Source organism: Crinia signifera, chromosome 8 (genome assembly GCF_055691185.1).
Source record: "Crinia signifera chromosome 8, ASM5569118v1, whole genome shotgun sequence".
Taxonomy (NCBI): Eukaryota; Metazoa; Chordata; class Amphibia; order Anura; family Myobatrachidae; genus Crinia; species Crinia signifera.
Genome location: NC_139224.1, coordinates 162,199,777 through 162,227,313, shown reverse-complemented (window position 1 = coordinate 162,227,313; position 27,537 = coordinate 162,199,777).

The window sequence follows — 27,537 nt, the reverse complement described above, 5'->3', positions numbered from 1 at the left end:
TATAGGTTAAAGACTTTTGCACTCAAATGACTAAACCAGAACTTTGAATTGAAGTGGTTTCTGGAATAAAACTGTATTTATTAATGTATTCTACATGGAAAACATTGTGTCCCCTCTAGTTTTTACCATTTCCCTCAAAACTACATACCTAATATTTCTATAGTGAACTTGTTTTTAGGATGTTCTCGATATGAATTTACAACATATTTTATGAATATTTAAATGTTTTCTTCAGTTCCATAGGCCACATGTGGAACTTGTAGAGAATTTGCTCTTTTTGAGAAGCATCCAAGTTCCATAGGTACACTGAAAAATAGAGCCTTTCGATAGTCTCAACTCTGAGCGACTTCCGGTGAAGCCCTTACTATCCATATACATAGATGAGCTTGTGGAGTGCACGTGGAACACACCTATGTTTCTACCAACCAACCAGCCGATTAACCAGAAGTACACATACCTTCCGGGCGAAAGTGAAGCATTCTACATGCATTTCATGAACCTCGCCATACATTCTACAGCCTACATGCATTCCAAGGGAGAACAATTTTGGACAAACTTCAAAAACTCTACCTGCTCCAAAAACAGAGCCCATATGTGCCTTAGAAGAATTGTTCCACCTCTAATTACAAAAACATATCACTTCCCGATTGATTGGATTAAACTAATGGTTTATTTTTTTCCCTTAAACCTAGATTAATTTCATGAATTAGATTTATATATGAAATTTTGATGATAATTTTGTGGGTGATACCGTATATGTGCATTTTGATTGTAAAATATTCTTCACCTTTACCCGGAAGCACTATGCCACCATTACTATTTATTCCTGGTCTGTGGTCCCCACTGTCATACTGTTACAAGGAAGAGCTTGCTGCTCGATACACATTGGCTTATCAGTGTGGACCTTCAGGCACTTGCCAAAAGAAATTACAGTGAGAACAGATTGTGACACCAAAACGAGCGGAGACTGCGATTCTGGAGCCTTGAACTCCATAATAACTATATGCTCAGTGGAGTACGTTCGTCCCAGTTGCCCGGAGGCAAAATAAATATTGGTGCCCCCCCACTCACACACCACCTTATATAAATATATGTATGTATGTGCGTATGCATGTTTGTATGTTTGTTATGTTTAAAATAGTGTGAATCTGTTAGGAGGGGGAGTCGGCCACGGAAGTGATACCAATGGCTTTCAATTACCTTTTTCAAACTTTCAGGGTATTTGTTTTTATCAGTGTATTTGTTGGGATAAATGTGATCTCTAGTTTTTAATTTATATAGAATATAATATATTTTAATCTTAATTGCACTATTGGGCTTTTTGTATCCCCTTTCCCTTATGATGGAATACTGAGAAGACAACATCCAGAATGGGAAGCTTTGCATCCTTTCCCTATCATATGTTTTTCTTACATAATCCTATTCTATTGTATATATAAAGCTATACTACCTGCTGTAACCCTACGCTACTGTATATATAAAGCTATACCACCTGCTGTAATCCTATGCTGCTGTATATACAGTATATAAAGCTAAACCACCAGCTGTAATCCTACGCTACTGTATATACAGTATAAAGCTATATCAAATGGTGTATTCCTACGCTAATGTATATATAAAGCTATACCACTTGCTGTAATTCTACACTACTGTATATATAAATCTATTATATAAATTTATTCCACCTGCTGAAATCATATGTTACTGCATATACAGTATTAAGCTACACCACCTGCTGTAATCTTATGCTACAGTACTGTATACAGTATATAAAGCTATACAGTACTATTTTTCTGGAAAAATAGGTTCAGGAACTCCAGGTCTGGGGGTGGATCAATTAAATAAAAAAATAAAAAAACATATATAATAGAGAGTGGGAGGAGAGATAGATGTATATATTGTATTTAGAAACAAAGGCACTCACAGGTGACTTTAAATTAAAACTTATTTTATGAAAAGTACATTTTCAGTTCCTGATGATGTCATATTTAATTAGAGGTTCAGGAACTGAGTTCCTGCTGGTTCCTGTTGAAAAATAGCACTATATATATAAAGCTATACCACCTGCTGTAATCCTATGCTGCTGTATATATAAAACTATACCACCTGCTGTAAATCATATGCTACAGTACTGTATATATAAAGCTATTCACCCTTGCTGTAATCCTACGCTGCTGTATATATATAAAACTGTACCACCTGCAGTAATCCTATGCTACTGTATATATAAAGCTATACCACCTACTGTAATCATATGCTGCTGTATATATAAAGCTATTCCACCTGCTGTAATCATATGCTACTGTATTTACAGTATAAAGCTATACCCATGCTGTAATATTATGCTACAGTACTGTATATATATAAAGATATACCACCTGCTGTAATCCTATGCTGCTGTATATATATAAAACTATACCATCTGCTGTAAATCATATGCTACAGTACTGTATATATAAAGCTATCCCCTTGCTGTAATCCTACACTGCTGTATATATATAAAGCTATACCACCTGCTGTAATCCTATACTACTGTATATATAAAGCTATACCACCTGCTGTAATCCTATACTACTGTATATATAAAGCTATACCACCTTCTGTAATCCTATACTACTGTATATATAAAGCTATAGCACCTGCTGTAATCCTATGCTGCGGTCTACATAAAGCTATACGAACTGTTGTAATCCTACACTACTGTATATATAAAGCTATTTCAAATGTTGTAATCCTACGCTACTGTATATATAAAGCCCTACCACCTGCCATATTTCTACGCTACTGTATATATACAGTATATATATATATATGTATATATAGACAGGTTTGGGCTGGGCACAACCTCCGAATCACCAGTTGCTTGGTCGGGTGCCTACATCAGGTAAAGGCATACAGACTTGGGAAAGCGATGTAGCACTCCAGACAATTTTAAACGTGAAAAAATCCTTTATTAGGACACAGCACACGGCAACGTTTCAATACCGAAGTATTATCGTCAGGCTCAAAGGTACAAGTGAACATAACATATATATAGCATTCAGGTGTTAACAAGCATCAAGGGGTGGGGTTACAAACTACCTTCCCCCAGTGCAACAGTGTAAGAGGGAGATCACTTTGGCAGTATCCAGGCTAATTAGCCTAGCACCTGCTGCCATGCTCCCTGACCCATTATCAAAACGTGTGTATATCCAATAAGAAAATATATATAAAAAACATATCAAATAAATGTGCGATATATTACAAATAATCAATATGGACCAAAATATATACAGAATAATACTAACATACAAATACATAACATATAAAAAATGTAAATAACCTATCAGAAACTAATAGGTATATAGCAATATAGTACATATTAGAATACATAATTAAGATAGCAGAAGATAATAACAGCCTGAAAATCCCTAACAACATAACAAGTTCATTATAACAATACATTAATGCCTGAATGTTCATTAAGTCCGCCCGGGGATACAGTACCCAGGCGTGCTATCCATCGCGCCTCACATCTCAGCAGTTGTAGTCCCCTGTTGCCTCCCCTAATAGACGGGGGTATATGGTCTATCATCCTATATTTCAAGGATGATAGATTGTGTTTGAATTGAGCAAAATGCCTAGATACGGGCTGGTCACTGGAGCCCTTAAGGAGCGCATTGCGTATAGAAGATCTATGAGCCGCCATGCGCTCCTTAAAGGGCCGCTCCGTCTTCCCGATGTATGATAATCCACATGGGCAGATAATCTGATAAACCGTGAACGGTGTATTACATGTCAAGAGATGCCTAATAGGGATAGGTCTGCCGGTTTGAGGATGATTAAATGAAGAACCTGTAATTAAGAAGCTACATGTGGCACAGATGCAACGTATACAACCTACTCTGGTCGGTCGATTCCTCAGACTTGATGGAGATGCATCGGATTTTACCAACATATCCCTAATACTTTTGGATCTTTTGAAACTAGGGAGCAATTTAGTTCTGGTTAATCCCAAAGCACGATCAGCCTGGATCATAGGCCAATGTCTTTGGACAATTTTAGTGGTTTGTGGGCTGTTGAAGTTATATGTAGTAACCCATGGTAACCTATCACCCAAATTGTCATCTTTACGGCTGGAATGTAGAATATCAAGACGTATATGTATATATATATATATAAAACTATACCGCCTGCTGTAATCCTATGCTACTGCATATAGAAAGTCATACCACCTGCTGTAATCCTATGCTACTGCATATAGTTACATAGTAGGTAAGGCTGAAAAAAGACTTGCGTCCATCTAGTTCAACCTGGTATAGATATCCATTGCTGATTTGGTTGGTTCTGGTATTTTACAGACAAATTATATTTCTTATTTGTACCCATGGATGTTTTTCTCCAGTAAATGTTTGTCCAACTTTGCCTTGAACGCATTTAATGAGCCAGCCGTTACCACCTCTCTGGGAAGAGAGTTCCAGAGTTTGACTGTTCTGACCGTAAAGAAATTCTTTCTACTAGCTGAATGAAATCTTTTTTCTTCTAATCTATACTCATGCCCTCGCGTCCTAGATTCCTTTCTAGTAGAAAATAGGGTGTGTGACAGTTCCTTATATTGGCCCTTGATATACTTGTACATGTTGAGCATGTCCCCCCTTAAACGTCTCTTTTCTAATGTAAATAGTCCCAAATTGCTTAATCTCTCCCCGTAGCTTAAATTCTCCATTCCCCTAATAAGCTTTGTTGCTCGCCTTTGGACTTTTTCTAATTCTATGATGTCCTTTTTATAGTGTGGGGCCCAGAACTGTACTCCGTACTCTAGGTGAGGTCTCACCAATGCTTTATATAGTGGCATAATTACCCTTGAGTCCCTAGTTTCCATTCCCCTCTTAATACATGCCAGAATTTTGTTGGCCTTTTTTGTAGCTACATTACAATGGGCACTACATCCTAGATTGCTGTCTATTTGGACTCCTAGATCCTTTTCAAGTATGGAATTGCCCAGTTCCTCTCCATATAGAACATCATACCACCTGCTGTAATCCTATGCTACTGTATATATAAATCTATACCACCTGCAGTACTCCTATGCTACTGCATATACAGCCATACCACCTGCTGTATTCCTATGCTACTGCATATATAAACCAAACCACCTGCTGTAATCCTTGCTACAGTACTGTATATATAAAGCTATACCACCTGTTGTAATCCTATGCTGCTGTATATATATACAACTATACCACCTGCTGTAAATCCTCTGCTACAGTACAGTATATACTAAGCTATTCCCCCTTGTAATTCTACGCTACTGTATCTATATATAAAAACCATACTACCTGTCGTATTTCTACGCTACTAAATATATATATATAAATAAACTATACCACCTGCTGTAATCCTACGCTACTGCAAATATAAAACTATACCACCTTCTATATTTCTATGTTACTGTATATAGAAAGATATACCACCTGTTGTACTCCCACACTACTGTATACAGTATATATAAAATTATTCCACCTGTTGTAATCCTACGCTACTGTATATATAAAGCTATAACACCTACACCAGTGGTTCCCAAACTGTGTGCCGTGGCTCCCTGGGGTGCCTCGGGACACATGCAGGGGTGCCGCGGCTTGGTGGTCCAGGACCAACTCAAATTATTAATGGTTAATTATTTATGAGCAAAACCAGCGCTGGTGGCTGCCAATCATAGAATGTGTACAAACAGAAGCAAATCCTGCCCTTTACCACATAACTGCCGCTAAGAATCGCATATAAACCCAATCTAATTAATTTTTTTTGGACCTAGGGGTGCCATGAAAAAAAATCTGATTCTCTAGTGTGCCGTGAATCAAAAAAGATTGGGAACCCCTGACCTACACTAATCCTAAATCACATGCTGTATACCGATTATACCTATTGTGCAACTATGCCACCTGCTATAATCCTATGCTACTGTATATACCACAGATGCTGTATTGATACATTATATGTGCCCTTGTTTATTAATTTTAGGATTGCTTTTCAGAATCAGCTTTATTTGCCAGGTATACTTGTGTATACTAGGAATTTGTTTTTGGTTTGCTGTGGGTGGATAACAAGTAAACAGTATACAGCAGTGGTTCCCAAACTGTGTGTCGTGGTATCTTGGGGTGCCTTGGGGGACTTGCAGGAGTGCCCTGGGTTGGTGGTCCAGGACCAATTCAAGTTTTTTATGTCCATTATAATAGTCAAATTGTGGACAAACAGAAGGGAATCCTGTCCATTATGACATAACTGATCCTAAGGATGACATATAAACACAACTTATTTAACTTAATATTTGTTTCTGACTTTCTCAATGAGAAACCTTTAGCCTAAGGGTGCCGCAAAAACATTTCTGATGCTTTGGGGTGCTCTGATTCAAAAACATTGGGAACCGCTGGTATACAGTATAAACAATAAATATAAACAGGTGGGGGAACATGTACAGTCATACAGACAGTTATTCCGAGGGGACACCGTGTTAGATTATGTGCAAAGGGCTATGGCGCGGCTAGACAGTGAGGTGTCCATGAGTTCACGTGTCAACAGGTGAACCGCTTGAGGGAAGAAACTTTTTAGGCTTCTGGTGGACCTGGTGGGAATGGCCCTGTTTCATGAGCAACATTCTCAGTGTCTTTGCCCCAATCTCATACCTCCCAACTTCTGTGTTGGGGAAATAGGGACACTCGCGCGGAAGGGGGCGGGGCGTATGCAAATGAGGGGGCGGTTTATGCTAATTAGCCGCAACCTCATTTCCATACGAGAATAGACGCTGTGCGCATGCGCACAGCGTCTATTCTATTAGATTGGGGGGTCTCCCAACTGCCACCCCCCGCAGCGCGACAATGCCTGCCGCGGGTGGGACAGCGGGACAGGACCCGAAAATCGGGACAAGGGGCGTGGCCGCTGGCAGGGTGGGAAGGCGGACGGGGCGGCAAGTGGATTATCAGTGTGGGGGTGTGGTCAAGGTGATGGCATCCTCGTAGGAAAGCCCCCCACCGTGCTATGCTGGTATTTCAGGCACTGCATAGTGGGGGGCGGGGCTACAAAGACGCAAATCACATAATTTGCTCCCACAGGAGGCTGCCCAGATTCTGGGAGGCTTGCCTACCTTTCCAGGGGGCCGACAGGTTGACCTGATTTCCTGTACCCTCCCGGCAACACCGGGAATCGCATCTGAATCGGCCCCTTTATTGAAAGGTTGTTTATTTGTCTGCCCATCTGTCTCCTGAATGGGACATACTGTATTTAATAGAAAGGTAACACAGGTCTCAGTTGCTGCCATTTGTTATATCATAGGCTGTAATGGGCAATAAAGTAATCAGCAAATGCACAGTTCTGTCACCCCATCCGTCAGTGGCTGGGGATATCTCTGGGATTGTCTGGAGACGTCCGGTTATCATATCCACATTCCGAGACTCCGCAGATCCGTCCATCAGACAGGTTGTGTCATCGGTTACAGAGGAGGTAACAGCCGCTATTGTCCGGCTTCGCTCTCAGGCAGGTTATAGTAATGGGCAGGATGGGAGCGGGGGAACCTTTCATCGTTCTGTTTCCTCTTTGTGGATAGTAAGAAGAAATTAATATTCATCTACAGCTACGGGACATGTGTGTGTATGTATCTATATATATATATATCTATATATATATATATAGATATATATATATATATATAGCTAAGCATGCTCAAAGCAGATGCTTCGAAAGCTAGTAAGGTAGCTATTGTAAGAGAGAGAAAATGATGTAGTTTAACTTGTTGCCAACAGATGGCAGTGTTGCGGTGACACACAGACACTACACATATATACAGATGGAGCCCCTCTCTTCCTTGGCCGGCACTCGGCAGAACGTTCCCGCTGGCGGAGAGGAACGTCCATCAGACTTTATAGGGTGTGCGATGCCATTACATTAGCTATACAATAATATCATTGTATGATGTACAATGATGTTTTACGCACCACCCCACTATCCACGGCACGCCGAAGCGTGGCGCGCGGCGGTGGAACGCGTCCTCGGACGTTTTCATACCCCCACTATCCACGTCGGCGTGGAGTTGATTTTATATAGTGTGGCGAGCGCAGCGAGCCACCGAGCGAAGCGTGGCGAGCAGATGCGGATTACTTTACATGTATTCTGCATCCCCTCGCAGGGCTCGCTGCGCTCACCACACTATATATAATCAACTCCACGCCAACGTGGATAGTGGGGGTATGAAAAAGTCGGAGGATGTGTTCCGCTGCGCTCGCCACGCTACGGGGTGGCGTGGATAGTGGGGGGGGGGGTGCCTAAAACCTCTTTGTATGACATACAATCATATTATTGTAGAAGGTGTTTCATCGCGCCCTACGGGCGCTCTTCACACTGTCGTAAGGGGCTACGCCCCGTTAAAATTATAAATATATTTTAATGTGAATTATGTTTGTTATTTGTGGATGAATGTGTTTTATTTTGGGTGTGGCGGATGGTGTTGGCGGGAAGGGGTGTGTTGGGTTAGGGATTTTGGTGATGTGTCTGCGTGTTGACCTGGGAAGTGTGTCAGTGAGTAATGAGTACACCTGTGTGGCTGCGTGTTGACCTGGGAAGTGTGTCAGTGAGTAATGAGTACACCTGTGTGTCTGCGTGTTGACCTGGGAAGTGTGTCAGTGAGTAATGAGTACACCTGTGTGTCTGCGCTGTGACCTGGGAAGTGACAGTGAGTAATGAGTACACCTGTGTGTCTGAGCGGTGACCTGGGAAGTGACAGTGAGTAATGAGTACACCTGTGTGTCTGTGCGGTGAGGTGGGTAGTGTGTCAGTGAGTAATGAGTACACCTGTGTGTCTGCGTGGTGACCTGGGAAGTGTCAGTGAGTAATGAGTACACTTGTGTGTCTGCGTGGTGATGTGGGAAGTGTGTCAGTGAGTAATGAATACACCTGTGTGTCTGTGTGGTGACCTGGGAAGTGTCAGTGAGTAATGAGTACACCTGTGTGTCTGCGCAGTGATGAGGGAAGTGTGTCAGTGAGTAATGAGTACACCTGTGTGTCTGCGCAGTGATGAGGGAAGTGTGTCAGTGAGTAATGAGTACACCTGTGTGTCTGTGAGGATATCTGGGAAGTGTGTCAGTGAGTAATGAGTACACCTGTGTGTCTGCGCTGTGACCAGGAAAGTATGTTAGTGAGTAATGAGTACACCTGTGTCTGCGCTGTAACCTGGGAAGTGTCCGTGAGTAATTACACCTGTGTGTCTGCGCTGTGACCTGGGAAGTGTGTTAGTGAGTAATGAGTACACCTGTGTGTCTGCGCTGTGACCTGGGAAGTGTGTCAGTGAGTAATGAGTAAACCTATGTGTCTGCGCTGTGACCTGGGAAGTATGTCAGTGAGTAATGAGTACACCTGTGTGTCTGCGCGGTGACCTGGGAAGTATGTTAGTGAGTAATGAGTACACCTGTGTGTCTGCGCGGTGACCTGGGAAGTATGTTAGTGAGTAATGAGTACACCTGTGTGTCTGCGCTGTGACCTGGGAAGTATGTTAGTGAGTAATGAGTACACCTGTGTGTCTGCGCTGTGACCTGGGAAGTATGTTAGTGAGTAATGAGTACACCTGTGTGTCTGTGCAGTGACCTGGGAAGTGTGTCAGTGAGTAATGAGTACACCTGTTTGTCTGCGCGGTGACCTGGGAAGTATGTAAGTGAGTAATGAGTACACCTGTGTGTCTGTGCGGTGACCTGGGAAGTGTGTCAGTGAGTAATGAGTACACCTGTGTGTCTGCGCGGTGACCTGGGAAGTATGTAAGTGAGTAATGAGTACACCTTTGTGTCTGCGCGGTGACCTGGGAAGTATGTGAGTAATGAGTACACCTGTGTGTCTGCGCTGTGACCTGGGAAGTGTGTCAGTGAGTAATGAGTACACCTGTGTGTCTGCGCTGTGACCTGGGAAGTGGGTCAGTGAGTAATGAGTACACCTGTGTGTCTGCGCTGTGACCTGGGAAGTGTGTCAGTGAGTAATGAGTACACCTGTGTGTCTGCGCTGTGACCTGGGAAGTGGGTCAGTGAGTAATGAGTACACCTGTGTGTCTGCGCTGTGACCTGGGAAGTGTGTCAGTGAGTAATGAGTACACCTGTGTGTCTGCGCTGTGACCTGGGAAGTGTGTCAGTGAGTAATGAGTACACATGTGTGTCTGCACTGTAATCTGGGAAGTGTGTCAGTGAGTAATGAGTACACCTGTGTGTCTGCCCGGTGACCTTGGAAGTGTGTCAGTGAGTAATGAGTACACCTGTGTGTTTGCCTGGTGACCTGGGAAGTGTGTCAGTGAGTAATGAGTGCACCTGTGTGTGTCTGCCCGGTGACCTTGCTGCTGTGTGCAGGCGGGGGTGTGTGTGTGTGTGCCAGGGGTGGGTGTGCAGGACGGTGGGGGTGTGCAGGCCGGGGGGGGGGAGCGGGTTGCTGCTGCTGTGTGCAGGCAGGGGGGGGGGGTGGTGGTGTGTGTGTTTGTGCCAGGGGTGGGTGTGCAGGACGGTGGGGTGTGCAGGCCGGGGGGGGGAGTGGGTTGCTGCTGCCTTGTTCACCCCCCCCCCCTAAGTTATTATAGACAACCTCCTCCTCTCCCCATTCTTCCCCAGACTTTCTGGCATCCCCCTCCCACATGTGACATACCTGTGGCGCCTGGCAGTCTTGCTTCACCCGGCCAGCGGCAGATTGGAAATGCCTGAGAGGAGCTACAGCCAGCCCAGTGCTTTACTATAAAGGAGGAGGCAGCTCTGCCAAGTCACAGCTGCATCATGCTTCTCTCCTCTCAGGCTGTGACCATGTGACTCTGTCTGCGACTCAAGGTCAGCCTGAGAGGAGGCAGAGGCAGAGCTGCTCCCCCTGGCTTCCAAAGGCTGCTATGTCAGCACCACAGATCTGCAGCTGCGCAGACTTAATTTATTCACTGCACTCCCTTCCGCCCCCATCTACGCTGGCTGAGCTACATGTGTCTGTGAGTATTATCAGAGGCAGAACTCTGGGAGGCAATGGAGTCATCTGCCGCCGGGCTCCTGCTCCCAAGGGGGCACCTCTCCTCCCCCTGGAAGTTTAAATCAGTTATTTAAAAGCCAACGATATTGCTTCTGTGGCTGAGTTCTAAAATATATATGTGTTATCTATCTATATCTATCTATCTGAACAGAAATATATATTTGATATAAGGTTATATAGGGTTGTATGTGTGTGTGTGTGTGTGTGGGGGGGGGGGGGGGCACCAATATATATCTTGCCTCCGGGCAACTGTAACGAACTTACGCCACTGAGTATTATAGGTGTGTGGTATTGCAGGGGGTGTAGTGCAGGCAGGCAGGAGCCAATATGTGTGTATTATCTCTTATATATTAGGCTACATGTGTGTGTGTATTATGTGTGGTGTGTGTATAAGGCTGGGTGGGGGGTGGAGTTTCATGTGTGACCCTGTCCAGCGTTATACACACACTCTCAGGATGATTGACACATGTAGCCAAATATATAAGAGATAGCTAATGTAATGGCATCGCACACCCTATAAAATCGAATGCGATTTTGCGGGAGGTGCGATGCGATGCAATCCCCTGGGGCACACAGAGCAGTGAATAAATTACATTAAAAATTTGCATCGCATCGCACGGCACTAAAATGGCCCATGCGTTGCGATGCGATTTGCCTACGCAGAATAGCCCACTAAGCTAATTGCAAAATACCCAATAATATGCTGCAAATTTCTGTGTATGTAGCAAATAAATTAGACAGGATTTTGCGTACCTCACAACTGTCCCGATTTTCCAATAGTGTCCCGCAGTGGGGGGGGGGGGGGGCAGTTGGGAGTCCCCCTGCTACCCGCTGCTCTACATCTATTCAATGAGACAGAGGGGCCGGGGGCATGGCCAGCAGCTCTCAGCAGCAAAAACAGGGCAGAGAGAGGCAGTGGGTGACAAGGAGAGGCGGGGGGGGGGGGGGGGGGTGCAGCGTACGGCCAAATACTCAACAGTGCAGTGCTTAGGATTGCACACATTGTTCACAGTCACTGTGATGTCATTGTAGAGGGGACACCAGATCCTGAGTGCAGTGACTACCAGCGTCAGCGTTGGCCATTACAGAGTCACACTAAGGGCTGATGCTTTTCTTTTCCATATTAATTTTAAGCCATGTTTTCAATGTAACGTAATAAGGCCGAGCTCATTCTGTTCTGTACAGTAGTTGAGTTGCTTTCATAACCTGGGGTGTAATAAATAGTGTCCATATGTAAAGTCTTTCTATAGTCACTTGGTGGAAATCAGACACCACTTGGATTTAAATTCTGAGGCTATGTATACACTGCCCAATCCGTATCCCCCAGGGGACGGTACATATTCAGCCCCACCAGATCCTACGTGTCACCTCTCCGCTTACAGTCCTCAAGGTTAGTTCTTATCCGACTGCAGATTTTCCTCCCTGTAGCTGGCACTTGGCTGATACCTCTAATGCCTCTCAGATGCCGTGCGATGCCTCGGACTGCACTATCAAACGTATTCCAGATGTCTCGTTAGTGAGTCCAGTGTGAGCGAAACTCCAGCTTATTAAACTGCAGCTACAACCACATCATCCCTGTATAACTGGGAATCCCCAAAGTGAAATGAAAATGCACTTTATAACCTGAAAACAAACTGGAGATGTAACCAGGCGTCATGGTCTCCAGCCCGGACCCTGACATAATGGCGGTATTTATGGAGAAAGATGTTGCAGAGCTACTGTATTGTGGTCAGAGACACCGCTGAGCAACATGGAACCACCCTGCTGGAACATTCCGCATAGGCAACGATGTCAGGGGGCATATGAAGAACTCATCTCAATTTCATCTGCTTTCCCAAAATGAGAACGTGGTGACATTGCTTTGTCCTGTTGAAAGGGTACAAAGCAATGTCATGCGTGGAAGATTGTCAGGGAGGCTTCCTGTCTTATCCCAAGATGGCTACAGGGATCTCCACTGAATATAAGCAGGGGTCATCTTGTCACAAGACCTCCCTGCAAGCTATAAATTTGTGCCCAATATCCCATACCTTCTAATGGAATAATGCACACCAAAGGTTCACGCCACAATGAAATATTACCCCTTACTCAAATTATGCCACACAGAAGCATAATCTTATTCTCATTACACCACATGTAGTGGCCCTAATTCCTATTACATCACATAGTAGTGCCCCTTATTCATGTTATTCTACAAAATAGTACTTCTTATACTTGTTACGCCACACAATAGTGTCCCTTATACAAAATGCCCACAGTAGTAGTGCCTCTTACACATAATGTGCACAGTAGTATTGCTGCCTATACATAATGCCCACAGTAGTAGTGCCTCTTACACATAATGTGCACAGTAGTATTGCTGCCCATACATAATGCTCACAGTAGTAGCGCCCCTTACACATAATACCACAGTAGTAATGACCCTTACACATATTGCCCAAAGAAGTAGTAATACCACACACATAATGCCACAGTAGTAGAGCACCCAGCTCATCCCTCAAACAGTACATTCCATTTGCCTCCAGTGTCACTCTCACTGGCAGATCAGTCTTCTATTAGAGCCATAGGGGCTTGTCTTTTCTTGCCGTCAGTGCCACCAGAGAGGGGCCAGGGATGGCAATTTAATGGAGCTTCATATGCCCATCCACACACTTCAGTTATTAATGCTGGAGCCTCGGCGCAGACCGCGGGCTAGGCTTCCTGTACAGACTCACCAGAATGCTGGGTGTTCGCCCAAGTAATGAGGCCATGACGCGGGGGTGGGCAGCTGACATCACTGGATGTCAGCTGCCCGCCCATTTCCTTCCCAGCGTGCACGCACAATGTAAGTGACTTGAAAGTCGCTTTTATAGTCGTGCATGCGCCACATCTTTCGATGGTCTGCGAACATCGCAAGATGTGAGCATTCCCCCCCCTCCCCCGACCTGTGAATTGATGTCACTGTGTAACATCCATCCGCATGACCTGCGCGTATTGCATTTGCGAATGGTTGGCGTACTCTCAAGGCGGCAAATTCACAGCCTTGCGAACCAACCAGAATAACCCACCACGTACAGGTCGTGTTATATTGTTCCTCTACAGGCTTTATATTATCTGTAATGAGTAAAAGGTCATGACCCCGAGGCCTCCTCCAGCGTCAGCCAGGCACACCGCCCCCCTGGATGTAGAGCAGACCTGGGACCTCACTAGAGGTAGTCAGGAAGCTTCACTCAGGACACGAAACAGAAATTCACAAGTCTCCGACCCAAAATACAAACATTGCTGTATAATGGGCCTGATTCAGACCTGCGTGGGTTCAGAGCCCAGCGAGCAGGTAAAGTCTTGATTCACTCTGTGCGATCGCACTGCATACCGTACACATGCACGGTCGGTCATGCCATAATGGCTCAGACAGCAAATGTGCAGCCCGGGAAGCGTGACTGAATCAGGCCCAGTCTTTGTCGTACCACTCGCAAATTAAAGTCAGTTTTCACAGACTTCTATTTGCATAGGCAGGAGAAATCATTCGATGCTCTGCGATTATCGAATGATTGTTCCTACTAGCGGAGGCATGTGAGGGGATGTGTTCTCGTACATAATACCGAGGAGAATCGGTGGGGAGGGGTCGGGTATCCGGCGTTCGGTAAGCTGCAATGTTTGCAGTTTACCAAGCCAACCTGAATGAGGGCCTTATACTGCTGCGGGACAATAATCCAGATGTTATGGAAGATTAATGTAATGCCAGCACTCGGCATGGAATGGGTTAAACATCCCAGGCTGTGTGTGTGACCATTAGGGAGCATGTGACTCGGGGATCCAATAAGGTGCTTGGGAATGGCAGAGCTAGCTGAATATGGGGTCAGGAAAGGGAGGAGTCTTCCTCTCTTTCCTGCTGAGATTTTCCCGCCCTCCCTTCCCTGTGATCATCGGTTTTAAATTTGTTTTTTTTTCGGGGTGTTTTAATCGCGTTGGCTGATAGGCGGGAAAGAACTGCAGGTTAATAGTTTATTAGCCTTCATTACCCGTTTATGAAACGTATATAGATTGTTTTCGGTGCGCTCGCCTATTCATTGACTTAGGCCTTTCGCTCGATCTCCCGCTCGGGGGCAGCGAGACCACCTGGCTGGGTGGTAGTCAATGTAGTAGGTCGAGTGTATACCGCTTGGTAGGGTAGTTTGATTACGTATGCTGAGTTTGGGGGTGGAGTTTAGTTTAGTAGCCGTTCTTTCTTGGCCACCATTTATTTAAATTAGTTTAATCAAATCAAAAACTAGCTTAAATATTCAAATAATAAATCAGCTAACAATTTCTGCCAAACCTATGTCTCCGAGTCTTTATTTCAGGTTTAATGTTAAGATAAGTTAAGTTAAGGTTTAACATGCTAGAGGTACACACACATGAGGTGCTAGGATGTTTAGGAATTTTTCCCAACCTGCTGGACCCAGGCAAAGGGAGCCTTTTTTATTTTGATAAAGAAACGGAACACAATAAAAAAGATGTCTTATTTAGAACAAAGAGCGGCTTCTTCAGGATTGGCGCGGGCCTCTTATCTGTCCGGAAAGCTCCGCAAATCTAGAAAAGCTTATTTGGAGAATGTGGAGGGCCGGGCGTATCCGTCATTGTCGGACATAATCACCGCTGAGAGCTGAACTTGAAGTCTGTAGCTTGTCAATGTTGCGGACAGATCGGGTTGTGATATGAGAGAGACCAACGTCTGGGAATGACTGATTTCTCATTACAGTGATATACGAGAGCACTCGGGACACAGAAGATATTTCTCTCTTTGGTCAAGATTTTTACTGGAGAGAAATTCTCTCTCTGTTCTGCTGCAAACCAATTCTCCATCCGGTGAGGTGCGTATACGCAAAGTTATCATCGAGATCCCTTATATAGGACCTTATTCGGGTTCATTCGCGAGGATGCGAATTCGCACCCTTGTGAGTAAACCAGATCCCTCCTTGTGTATGGTGGTGCGCCGGTCAACCATTCGCAATGCATGTACGTTCTCATTGGCTGCAAATGGATGTTTTACATAAACATCCATTGACAGCCTACGGGGTAACACCCACATCATTCGATGGTCGCCGACCATTTATTCATCTGGAACGTGCATGCAGAGCAACCTTAGATCTGCGTGCGCATTCAGAAGGAAGTGGGCAGGCCGGTGATGTCAGCTGCCCACCCACGGTCCATCGGCCCATTACCATGAGAACTCCCAGCGTTTTCATGGGAACACCCAAAAAACGCTGGGCGTTTTCATATGGTAATGGGCTGAACCGCCGCCCTCCGTTTACAAGGCTGGGTGCGTGGACCCAGTGAACAGTATGTTCGCCATGTACGCTCGCACCCAGCGCATGCGCAAAGAGAAAATATCGGCTCCGTGCAAATGCACACGGCCTTGTGAATAAGGTCCATAGTGTTACACATGTGCAGCTTCTGCGAGCGGGCGTGGCTAATTGATTATTTCCCCTAGAAAACACTGGGCAATTTTGACAAATACCAGATAGATGACATCATCGGGGGCATGGGGTGGAGCGGCGGCACATCATCGGGGGCGGGGGAGGAGGCAGCGATTGGAGCTTATGCTGCCTCTTCTGTATAGTGTGAACGGGACCTGTTTTGCTTGACCTGGGTTACCCATTCACACTGCTTAGCAACCTGGGTAACACTTTCTTTGAACTTGGGTGGGATTACTGGTCCCAGGATTTTTCAAAAGGTCCTTTCACACAGCAGAGGCACCCAGGTTGATTTGGCAAGAACCTGGGTCGGACCTGGGTTCTTTGTGCAGTGTGAAAGGGCTATTACTGGCTGCTCATAGCTGTAAATAGCTGTAAGACATTCACTGCTGTGCAGGGCCGGATTAAGGGGGGCACAGGGGGTCAGTATGCCTGGGTCCCCCTTTATCTTGGGGCCCCCTGTGGTTGGGATGTATTTTTAAAAAAAAAAGGTTTTGTGCATGGAAGTGGGGTAGTGCTGCAGCTTCACCTATCTGCCAATGTGACAATGATTAATGGTGCTGAGCATCGGGTGCCAAGGCACACTGAGTGCACAAGTGTGCAGTGCATTACTAGGAATTGACTAAGTTCCATGAGACTTTGCACAAGATGTCAGAGGCTGAGAGGCTAATGCTGAGTTCTGCTTGGTGGAGCTCATCATATACTTCTCAGGCAAATGGAGGACAGCAGCAGCAGCAGTGGCCTCATCATGGGAGGGTTTTTAATCACAGGTAGAGCTGAGCATGTCAGGGCTCCTACAGAGTAATGCAGGGTACACACCAGGACGACTAGGGCCCGATCCCCTCAATCTAGATCCAATCCTGACCAATTGGATGTAGATTGTGTGCTGATTGGGCCCTTTTCTGTCCTGGTTTGGACTGATACCGATCCGATGCGTGGTCCCGTGGGTCGGTCGGTCGTTATTGAGATCCTACCTGCTGCAGGTAGGATCTCAATGACGACCATACAGCCGGGTGCGGGTCGCCATCGGATCGGACCCGCTCACGGTGCACATCGTGAGCAGGTCGTGCCCCCCCGCGTCACCGTGAGCGGGACGGACGAGACACTGACGACCCGCTCACGATGTGCATCGTGAGCGGGTCGCCCTGGTGTGTACCCTACATAAGGTACAGAGGGACAAACACAGGCTTTTCATGTGGTATTATATATATATATATCTCATATATTTAGCCAGATCTGTCACTCAACCCCTGTGGAGAACGTTCCTGTGTAGAACAGTTTCACTTTCATGTGTCTGACGTTCCACCCCCTTGACATCACCTCCCCCCGCCCAGCCAGGGCTACAGTACACGCCCACCATCCACCATTACTCCACAGCCACCATCCACCATTACTCCTGCACATCCCTACCCTCTGCCAGGACCCCCGCGACCCCCCTCCCGCGATTCGCGGGACCTCCCGCGACCCCCCCCTCCCGCGATTTGCGGGACCCCCCCGCGACCCCCCCTCCCGCGATTCGCGGGACCCCCCCTGACCCCCCCTCCCGCGATTCGCGGGACCCCCGCGACCCCCCTCCCGCGATTCGCGGGACCCCCGCGACCCCCCCTCCCGCGATTTGCGGAACCCCCGTGACCCCCCCCTCCCGCCATTAGCAGGACACCGCACCCCCCCTCCCGCGATTCGCGGGACCCCCGCTTTCCACCCTCCCGCAAGTCGCGGGACCCCCGCGACCCCCCCTCCCGTGATTCGCGGGACCCCCGCGAACCCCCCCTCCCGCGATTCGCGGGACCCCCGCGACCCCCCTCCCGCGATTCGCGGGACCCCCGCGACCACCCCGGTATCCGGACTATTGTTAGACAGCACTTACATCGACAGCCATTACATCGACACCATTAGTTCGACACCTCAATAGGTCGACATGGTTTTAGGTCGACATACCATTAGGTCGACATGTCATTATGTCGACAGCTCATTAGGTCGACAGCTCATTAGGTCGACATGTTTTTAGGTCGACACTGCCATTAGGTCGACAGTGTCTATGTCGACAGTCAAAAGGTCGACATGGGTTTTTTCACTGTTTATTGAGCCGACATGTGCCGACAGGCGGTATTTCATGCCCTACTATCCACTAGGGCGTGGTGGGAGAATAAAATAGTGTGCCGAGCGCAGCGAGGCACCGTGCCCGAAGCATAGCGAGCGGCTGCGGTACACTTCAAACTGTGTCCATGTCGACTGTGTCGACATTTCGGCCAAAAAACAGTGAAAAAACCCATGTCGACCTTTTGACTGTCGACATAGACTCTGTGACCTAATGGCAGTGTCGACCTAAAAACATGTCGACCTAATGATCTGTCGCCCTAATGAGCTGTCGACCTAATGAGCTGTCGACATAATGACATGTCGACCTAATGGTATGTCGACCTAAAACCATGTCGACCTATTGAGCTGTCGAACTAATGGTGTCGATGTAATGGCTGTCGATGTAAGTGCTGTCTAATATCCTTCCCAGACCCGATCACCCCCTCCCGCGATTCGCTGGACCTCCGCGATCACCCCCTCCCGCGAAACGCGGGACCCCCGCGACCCTCCCGCAAATCGCGGGACCCCAGCGACCCCTCCCGCGAGCCCCCTCCCGCGATTCGCAGGACCCCTGCATCCTCCCCTCCCGCGATTCGCGGGACCCCTGCGACCCCCCCTCCCGGCATTAAAAGGGCCCCCCGCGACCCCCCCTCCCGAGATTCACGGCACCCCCCCCCTACTATGATTTGCGACCCCCCTCCCGCAATTCGCGCCGCCCACTCCCGCGATTCACGGAACCCCCCGTAGCGCCCCCCTCCCGCGATTTGCGGGCCCCCTCGGCACTTCTCGCGATTTGCGACCGCCCCCTAATTCACACATTCGGGGACCCCACCTCCAGCGATTCATGCCCCCCTCACGCAATTCACGGCACCCCCCACACCCCCCTTCCTGCGATTCGCAACCCCTCACGACCCCCCCCTCCCGCGATTCACGAAACCCCCCGTAGCGCCCCCCTCCCGCGATTTGCGGGCCCCCTCGGCACCTCTCGCGATTTGCGACCGCCCCGTAATTCACACATTCGGGGACCACCCCTCCCGCGATTCATGCCCCCCTCACGCAATTCACGGCACCCCCCATACCCCCCTTTCTGCGATTCGGAACCCCCCACGACCCCCCCTCCCGCGATTCATGCCCCCTCCCGCAATTCACGGACCCCCGCACCACCCCCCTGCGCCCACCCTCCCTTGATTCACGCCCCCCTCATGCAATTCACGGCAACCCCCCACACCCCCCCTCCTGCGATTCGCAGCACCCCCACGACCCCCGCCTCCTGCGATTCATGACCCCTCCCGTGATTCACGGACCCCCGCACCACCCCCCCTTGACTCACGGCACCCCACGCGCCCCTCCCGCAATTCACGGACCTCCGCAACCCCCCTCCCGCAATTCACTAACCCCGACAACCCCCCTCCCGCAATTTGCGGACCCCCTTTCCCACGATTCAAGCCCCCCCGCGCCCCCGCCCACGATTTGCGGACCCCCGCCCCCTCCCGCTAACCGCGGATCCCCACACACCACCCCCCCTCCAGCAATTTGCAGACCCCCCAGACCCCCTTCCGGCAATTCCACCCCCCAGCGGACCACCGCGGCCCCCGCTCCCGCATTTCACGTACCCCCGTGACAATGGGGGATCCTGTACCACCACAAGCAGGTACCGCCCCTAGGTGGGAAATCCGGCCCTGGCTGCCGCACTGCAGGTTTCCCCACTGCCCTCTGCACCAGCGCCACAACTTTTATCAATGTCTTGCCCACATACCACTATTATACAGCCTCCTGCTCTCATGCACGCTCACTCCCTCCCAGTGCGAGGAGACGCTCACCCACTGCCGGGAGCTGCATACTGTCCCCCACCCTCCTCCAGTTCTAGGGATGCCCATCGACCATCAATGATTTTCAAATAATCGATGGTTTATGGCCGATGTTGAATACTTTTGCCATCAATGTGGGAGGACACTGCCCTGCCTCCTGTTCTCCTGCCCCGTAACTTCCGCCAGTGGAGACCCGCTCACCCTGTGTTGCCCACATTCCCCTATCATGCTTTACCGCCCAGCCTCCTGCTCTCATGCACCCTAACTCCCACCCAGTCGGAGGAGACACTGACTCCTGTATTTCTGTCCACCACCCTCTTTAGTCCCCCGTATGCCCACACACCCCTATCACTACCCAGCTTCCTGCTCTCCTGAACCGTAACTTCCACCACTGGGTAATCGCTGACGCTGTGTTGCCCACATACCCCTATCATGCCTCATATCCCAGCCTCCTGCTCTCATGCACCCTAACTCCCACCCAGTAGGAGGAGACACTGACTCAGGGCCACCGTCCGGTACTCCTGTGCTGCCACGCTGGACCCTCACCCACTGCCAGAAGCTGCAATACAGGGCATCTTTCATACAATTCTAACCATATTTCTCACAATACAAATGTTCACAAATTAAGGGGCGTAGCCCCTTACGCCGGTGTGAAGAGCGCCCGTAGGGCGCGATGAATCACCTAGTATATATATATATATATATATATAATATTCTCCAGTGCAGTTTGCGGGCAGTAATGACAAGTGGGAGGGGGCCCCCCTGTCTAAAGTGACCCGGGCCCCCGAAGGCTTAAACCTGACCCTGCTGCCGTGTACAGAAACTCTGCTACTTCCAAGCCTGTGCACAAATATTTCCAATAATATTTATGGGGAAAAGAACGCAGTATTGATAGAATATTGCTAAAAAATTATAAACAAAAACAAGCAGAGGAATGGGGGGGGGTCACTGTTATAGAGAAAATAGGAAATTAGATATTGGGTAATAAACAGGGGCAATCCGTGGAAAACTGGCAAACGTGGCATAATTCAACATTTACTTGGCATTAAAAAATGATTTAGTTACTACACAGATCCCTGATGACGGTGCCAGTTATACCATTATGCCGCAGTAAGTGCCTTGTGTTTAGCCAATAACAGCAAAGAGCTGGCTTTGGGTTTCAGGTCAGGTCTGTTCAGCCTGCGTCCGGCACTACCCGGGAAGCTCTGCTGACAGCCACTTCCTAATAAGATGCACGATTTCCCATTACAGGGAGCATTTCATAATAATTTCAGTAACTTTTTGCTATGAGCCTTGTCCACGTTCTAAATGCACCATGGCAATGTAACTTGTGTTCAGCGTTCCTGCAAACAGATCTTCTGATATATCATTTTTTTAGGGCCATTTCCGTGCAGCGGGATTTATATTGCGCCACTATCGACCTATACGCTCTTTACTAGGCCAGATATACAGGTGATCCCTGCAGTGCCCAGTCATGTTCGGGGGCGATGTGCACCAAGGTCTTGCAGATTTTACTTTTTATGGGCCAGATGAACTAAGCTTCAAAAGTGATAAAATGGAAAGTGATAAACAACCAGCCAATCAGCTCCTGCCTGATATTTTTCAAACACAGTCTGTGACATGACAGGTAGGAGCTGATTGGCTGGCTGCTTATCACTCTCCTTTTGAAGCTTAGTGTATCTGGCCCTATATGAGATGTTATGAACATCACAGCTGGTTGTGGTTACTCAGAATACACAATCGCTGTGGTTTGAATGTACAACCCCATAATACGCATAAGTGACAATATTGCCCTAAGCACTACAATCACCATCCACTAGATATAGCGCTTACAGAGAATTACAATATTCTGCTTGTTTCACCCACGTTCACACTTCCTAATACTTCTGGAACTGTGGGGACAATGGTCTTGTTCCCTAAAATGGAATATTAATATTTGAAGACTTTGTGCCTCATTGGGTAACACCATCGGCATATTGAACTGTGGTGGACAGTTATGATGGGAGGGTCAGGCACGTCACGTTTTTTTAGGGACATTCCCGTGTCCTTCCCGGGGGGCACTTGGGAGTCGTCATCGTCCTCCCCCCCCCCCCCCCGTCACCCATGAATAGAGGCTGTGCACGCCCCCACAGTGGCTAAAATGGGGCGTGGCCTCGCGGCAGCACCACTAGTACAGGCCACGACCCCTTTCCGCTAGGCCACGCCCCCAAAATTTGGGCACGTAGCTGCGGAGCACGCACTGTCCCTCTTTCAAGGGATGAAAAGTTGGGATGTATGAGTAAAGAGAGTGTGTGTTATTATCTACTGTAACAACCCATTATAGGTTATCTACAGCTACACTCCTACCTGCTTCATATACCATCTGTCATTACCGCCAAAGTCCCTGGTGTTCCAGTGGTCAGGATACGGCTCTCTCCCTCTGCCAAGATCCAGGTTCGATTCCAGGTCAGGGATTGCACTCCGGTACATACCCAAAGTTTCCCAGACTTTCCCAATGCTTCCCAAAGTTTCCCACTGCTTGTCGACCATTGTGGTGTAGACCTAACGATCCATTCCCGACCAGCCAGTTTCCAGCACAGACTTATACTGATTGTGGGTCCACAAACATAGCAAGTGTGACAGAATACTTTTGCAATTGATTGGGGAGAACCAGATGGTTTCCCTACATTGATGGCACATCATAGCCAAATAGTTTTTTCTTTCCCCAAGGTTCTGGGACACGGTGCATAGCTCTGCCCCGACACCCATGTAGCCCTCAATCCAGGGTGCGATTGTCCCACGGGCCAGTTAGTCAAAGATAAGGTTGACCATCGATTGGGGAAAACCATTGATGTCCTCCATTGAATATTACTGTTTGGTGCCATTGATGGCCACTTACAATATCACCATTGATGATGACCAAACCGATAGCAATCCAAGGTCAGGATATGGGAGGAGAAGTGAGGCTATGGGAGGGAGAAGTCAGGCTATGGCAGGGAGGGGTCAGGCTATGGGAGGGAGAAGTCAGGCTGTGGCAGGGAGGGGTCAGGCTATGGGAGGGAGAAGTCAGGCTATGGCAGGGAGGGGTCAGGCTATGGCAGTGAAGGGTCAGGCTATGGGAGGTGGAGTTCGGTTAAGGGAGAGAGGGGTTAGCCTATGGGAGGGGAGGGTAGGCCTATGGGAGGGGAGGGTTAGGCTATGGGAAGAGAGGGTAGGCCTATGGGAGGAGAGGGTAGGCCTATGGGAGGGAATGGTTAGGTATAAGAGAGGGAGGCTATATGATGGGAGGGTTAGGTTATATAATGGGAGGGTAAGGCTATGGGATGGGAGGGTTAGACTATGATGAGAGGGAAGGTCTATGGGAGGGGATGGTTGGGTATAAGAGGGGAGAGTTAGGATATATACAATGGGAAGGTTAGCCTATGGGAGGGGAGGGTTAGGCTATAAGAGGGGAGTGTTAGCCTATGGGAGGAGAGAGTAGGCCTATGGGAGGGGAGGGTTAGGTATAAGAGGGGAGAGTTAGGCTATACGATGGGAAGGTTAGCCTATAGGTGGGGAGGATTAGGCTATATGAAGGGATGGTTAGGCTATATGATGAGAGGTTTAGGCTATGGGAGGGGATGGTTGGTTATAAGAGGGCAGAGTTAGGATATATAAGATGAGAAGGTTAGCCTATGGGAGGGGAGGGTTAGGCTATACGATGGGAAGGTTAGCCTATAGGAGGGGAGGGTTAGGTAATATGAGGGGAGAATTAGGCTATGGTGGACATGTCCTCATCCTGCAGCAGCCTCACTGTGTGTATATTCCCTTCTATGACATCACAACTGCTGAATTATACACAACCTCTATGAGAGCCAACATCCAGCTGCCTTATATCGGTGCACATTGGGAAGACGATCCATGTGTAAATGAGGACAGCTTACATTATCTGTTACACAATCGCCGCATCGTGCGTGTAAATCCTGAGAACGGCCCCTTATAAAACCTTGTTTATGAACAGAAAACATAGGAAAAGCCCATGGAACACAGAGAAATACAACTTTGGTCCGAAATCCTCTCCCATTATAACAGCTGATGAAATCTATACAGAGCAGTAAATGCTGCAGCCCCAGCGCCCGGGTGGAAGGCGTGCATGTGGGTGACTGACGGGGCGTCTGTGCGCTGCGTGCGGAACATCTGGTACCAAGATGTCGGGCCTGTAGTCGGAGCACTAAGTACAGGGCACGGTGGGTTCAACAATCATTTTATAGACATTAAAAGCCACAGTTGTTTAAGGGCTGTACATTACCATTATTTATATGGATGTCGCTGAAGGACGGCTTTAGCTTCATATAAACGCTTACTCTAATGTGCCAAAAACATGCCGGAAAGCAGATTCTTCCTTTGCGGCTGGTGATAACGCAGCAGCCAATCAGCTCCCAATGGTCATTTTTCAAACCCAGGGCGGGATGTACTAACATCCGCAGCCCTGTTCGCCCCCTGCTCTAACATATGCGCTTATTAACGCAAGGGACAGCTCTTGCGATAAGATCTGTCCCTTGCGATGTGGCGCCGGTGCTGGACTTCCGGGTCTGTGACCCGGGAGTCCATCGGCACATGTGCAGAGCACGGTGCCGGCTGCAGGGCATGCTGGGAGGGATCCGTGACGGATCCCTCACACATCGCTGCGGTAAGAAGCCCCTTAGGCTTCTGCAGGGAATCGCCAGCTTTTGCCGGCGATTCCCTCCTCAGCGGTGACACTGCAGAGGGGGCAAAGAGCATACAGGAATGCGGTAAAAAACCCGATAACGGGGTTTTTACTGCATTTCTGTTTTAGAGAATCTCCCCCTAGTCTTGGCAGTTAGGAGCCAATTAGCTAGCACATTATCACTGACCACTTTATCACTTCACCTGGTTTAATTAATCTGCCCTCATTCAGGCTCGGACTGGCATGCCGGGGGAACCGGTGGATTCACCAGTGGGCAGCTGTGACTTATGACCTTTTCCACTTTATTAGAGGGTGGGGCCTGACGCAAAGTTTTACTAAGTCAGTGCCCAGACGTGCCATGCATGGACAGGCCGGACGTCGCGCCACATCGTCACATGATGTCACATCACGCCATGACATCACACACTGGAAACCTACTGCCTACATTCCCCCGACTGGCCCTTAACGTCCCAGTCTGACACTGCCCACAAGTCTCTTGTGTTTTCCATCCAGGGACAGTCCTGGGTGCGCTAGATGCTCTTCCTCAGTTGACTGCCCAACCGTCACTGGTGCAGCCCTTCCCCTCATTTCATATGTTGTGTGACTCAGGGGTGGGATGGCATCTTCTGTTCACCACAGCCAAGTGTCCACTGCTAACATGTAGGATCAGCTTCGCAGTAAGTAGCTGCCACCCATAGGCCAATCTAGAATGATGGCAATGGGTGGTCCCAGATCTAGACATAATAGCAGGGGGACCTTTGCGCTGCGTAGCCGGGCGTCAAAAGGGGGCGTGGTCTCATGGGAAGGAGGCGTGGCATCACAAAAAGAGGTGTGGTATTACACTTTACACCAGTGGTAGCCAACCCTAGCCCTCGAGAGCTACCAACAGTTCACATTTTCCAGACAACCTAGCTGCTGCACAGCTGCACTCATTAATCACTGACACATTTTAAAAGATCTACAGATGGAGCTAATTAGCTCACTTGTGATTCTGTGAGGAGACCTGCAAAACAGGCACTGTTGGTAGCTCTCGAGGACAAGGGTTGGCTACCCCAGCTTTACACCATACACAGTAATGCCCATTACACATTTTAGCAAACTCTGTAATACCCATTACACATAAAGCCACACGCCGTAATGCCACTTACACATAAGGCCACACACCATAATGCCCATTACACATTGTGCCACATATCATGATGCCCATTACCTACTATATAACAAACCGTAATGCCCATTGCATATTTGTCACATAAGTGCTGCTTACCTACGTGCTCATTGCTAGGGGGTTCTTGATTGATGGCACCATAGTACCCATTACACATGATGCCGCACACCATAGTGCCCATTACACATGATGCCGCACACCATAGTACCCATTACACATGATGCCGCACACCATAGTACCCATTACACATGATGCCGCGCACCATAGTACCCATTACACATGATGCTGCACACATAGGCCCTTATTCAGATCTGATCGCAGAACAAATTTGTTCTCAAAATGGGCAAAACCATGTGTACTGCAGGTGAGGCAGATGTAACATGTGCAGAGAGAGTTAGATTTGGGTGGGGTGTGTTGAAACTGAAATTTAAATTGCAGTGTAAAAATAATGCAGCCAGTATTTACCCTGCACAGAAACAAAATAACTCACACAAATCTAACTCTCTCTGCACATGTTACATCTGCCCCACCTGCAGTGCACATGGTTTTGTCCATTTTGAGAACAAATTTGTACTGCGATCAGATCTGAATAAGGGCCATAATGTCCCTTACACATGATACTGCACACATAATGCCCCTTACACATGATGCTGTACACATAATGGGATGCAGTTACAATCCCGGCGGTCGGGATCCCGGCGTTCAGAATCCCGACGCCGGAATCCCGACCGCCAAAATGCCGACACATTCTCCCTCCGTGGGTGTCCACGACACCCCTGGAGGGAGAATAAATGAGTGTGCCGAGCGTAGCGAGGCACCGGGCCCGCTGCGTGGCGAGCGCATTTCGGCTGTCGGGATTCCGGCGTCGGGATTCTGAACGCCGGGATCCCGACCACCGGGATTCAATACTGAATCCCACATAATGCCCCTTACACATGATGCTGCACACATAATGCCCCTTACACATGATGCTGCACACATAATGTCCCTTACACATGATGCTGCACACATAATGCCCCTTACACATGATGCTGCACACCGTAATGCCTCTTACACATTAAGCCACACATAATGCGTAATTCCCCCACATACCGCCACTTGTAGCATCCCTTAAGCAATGCCCCCAAAAGTGCCACTTACTGTAAATTTTTATATGAGCCTTCGCTGCTGCTGCAGGGAGAGATGTAGAGCGGTGCAGCTGCTTCTATGGGGAGAGGAGCAGAGCGCAGCGCAGAGCACGCTCCCACTCCCCTCCTGGTGTCCCCTCTAGCCGAGTGGACATTTGAAATATTGTGCACGTTGTTGTTGTTGTGCGTGACGTCGGGAGAGCACGCCGGGCGCGGGCACCACTTGATTAAAGGGGGGGGGGGGGGGCGGGCT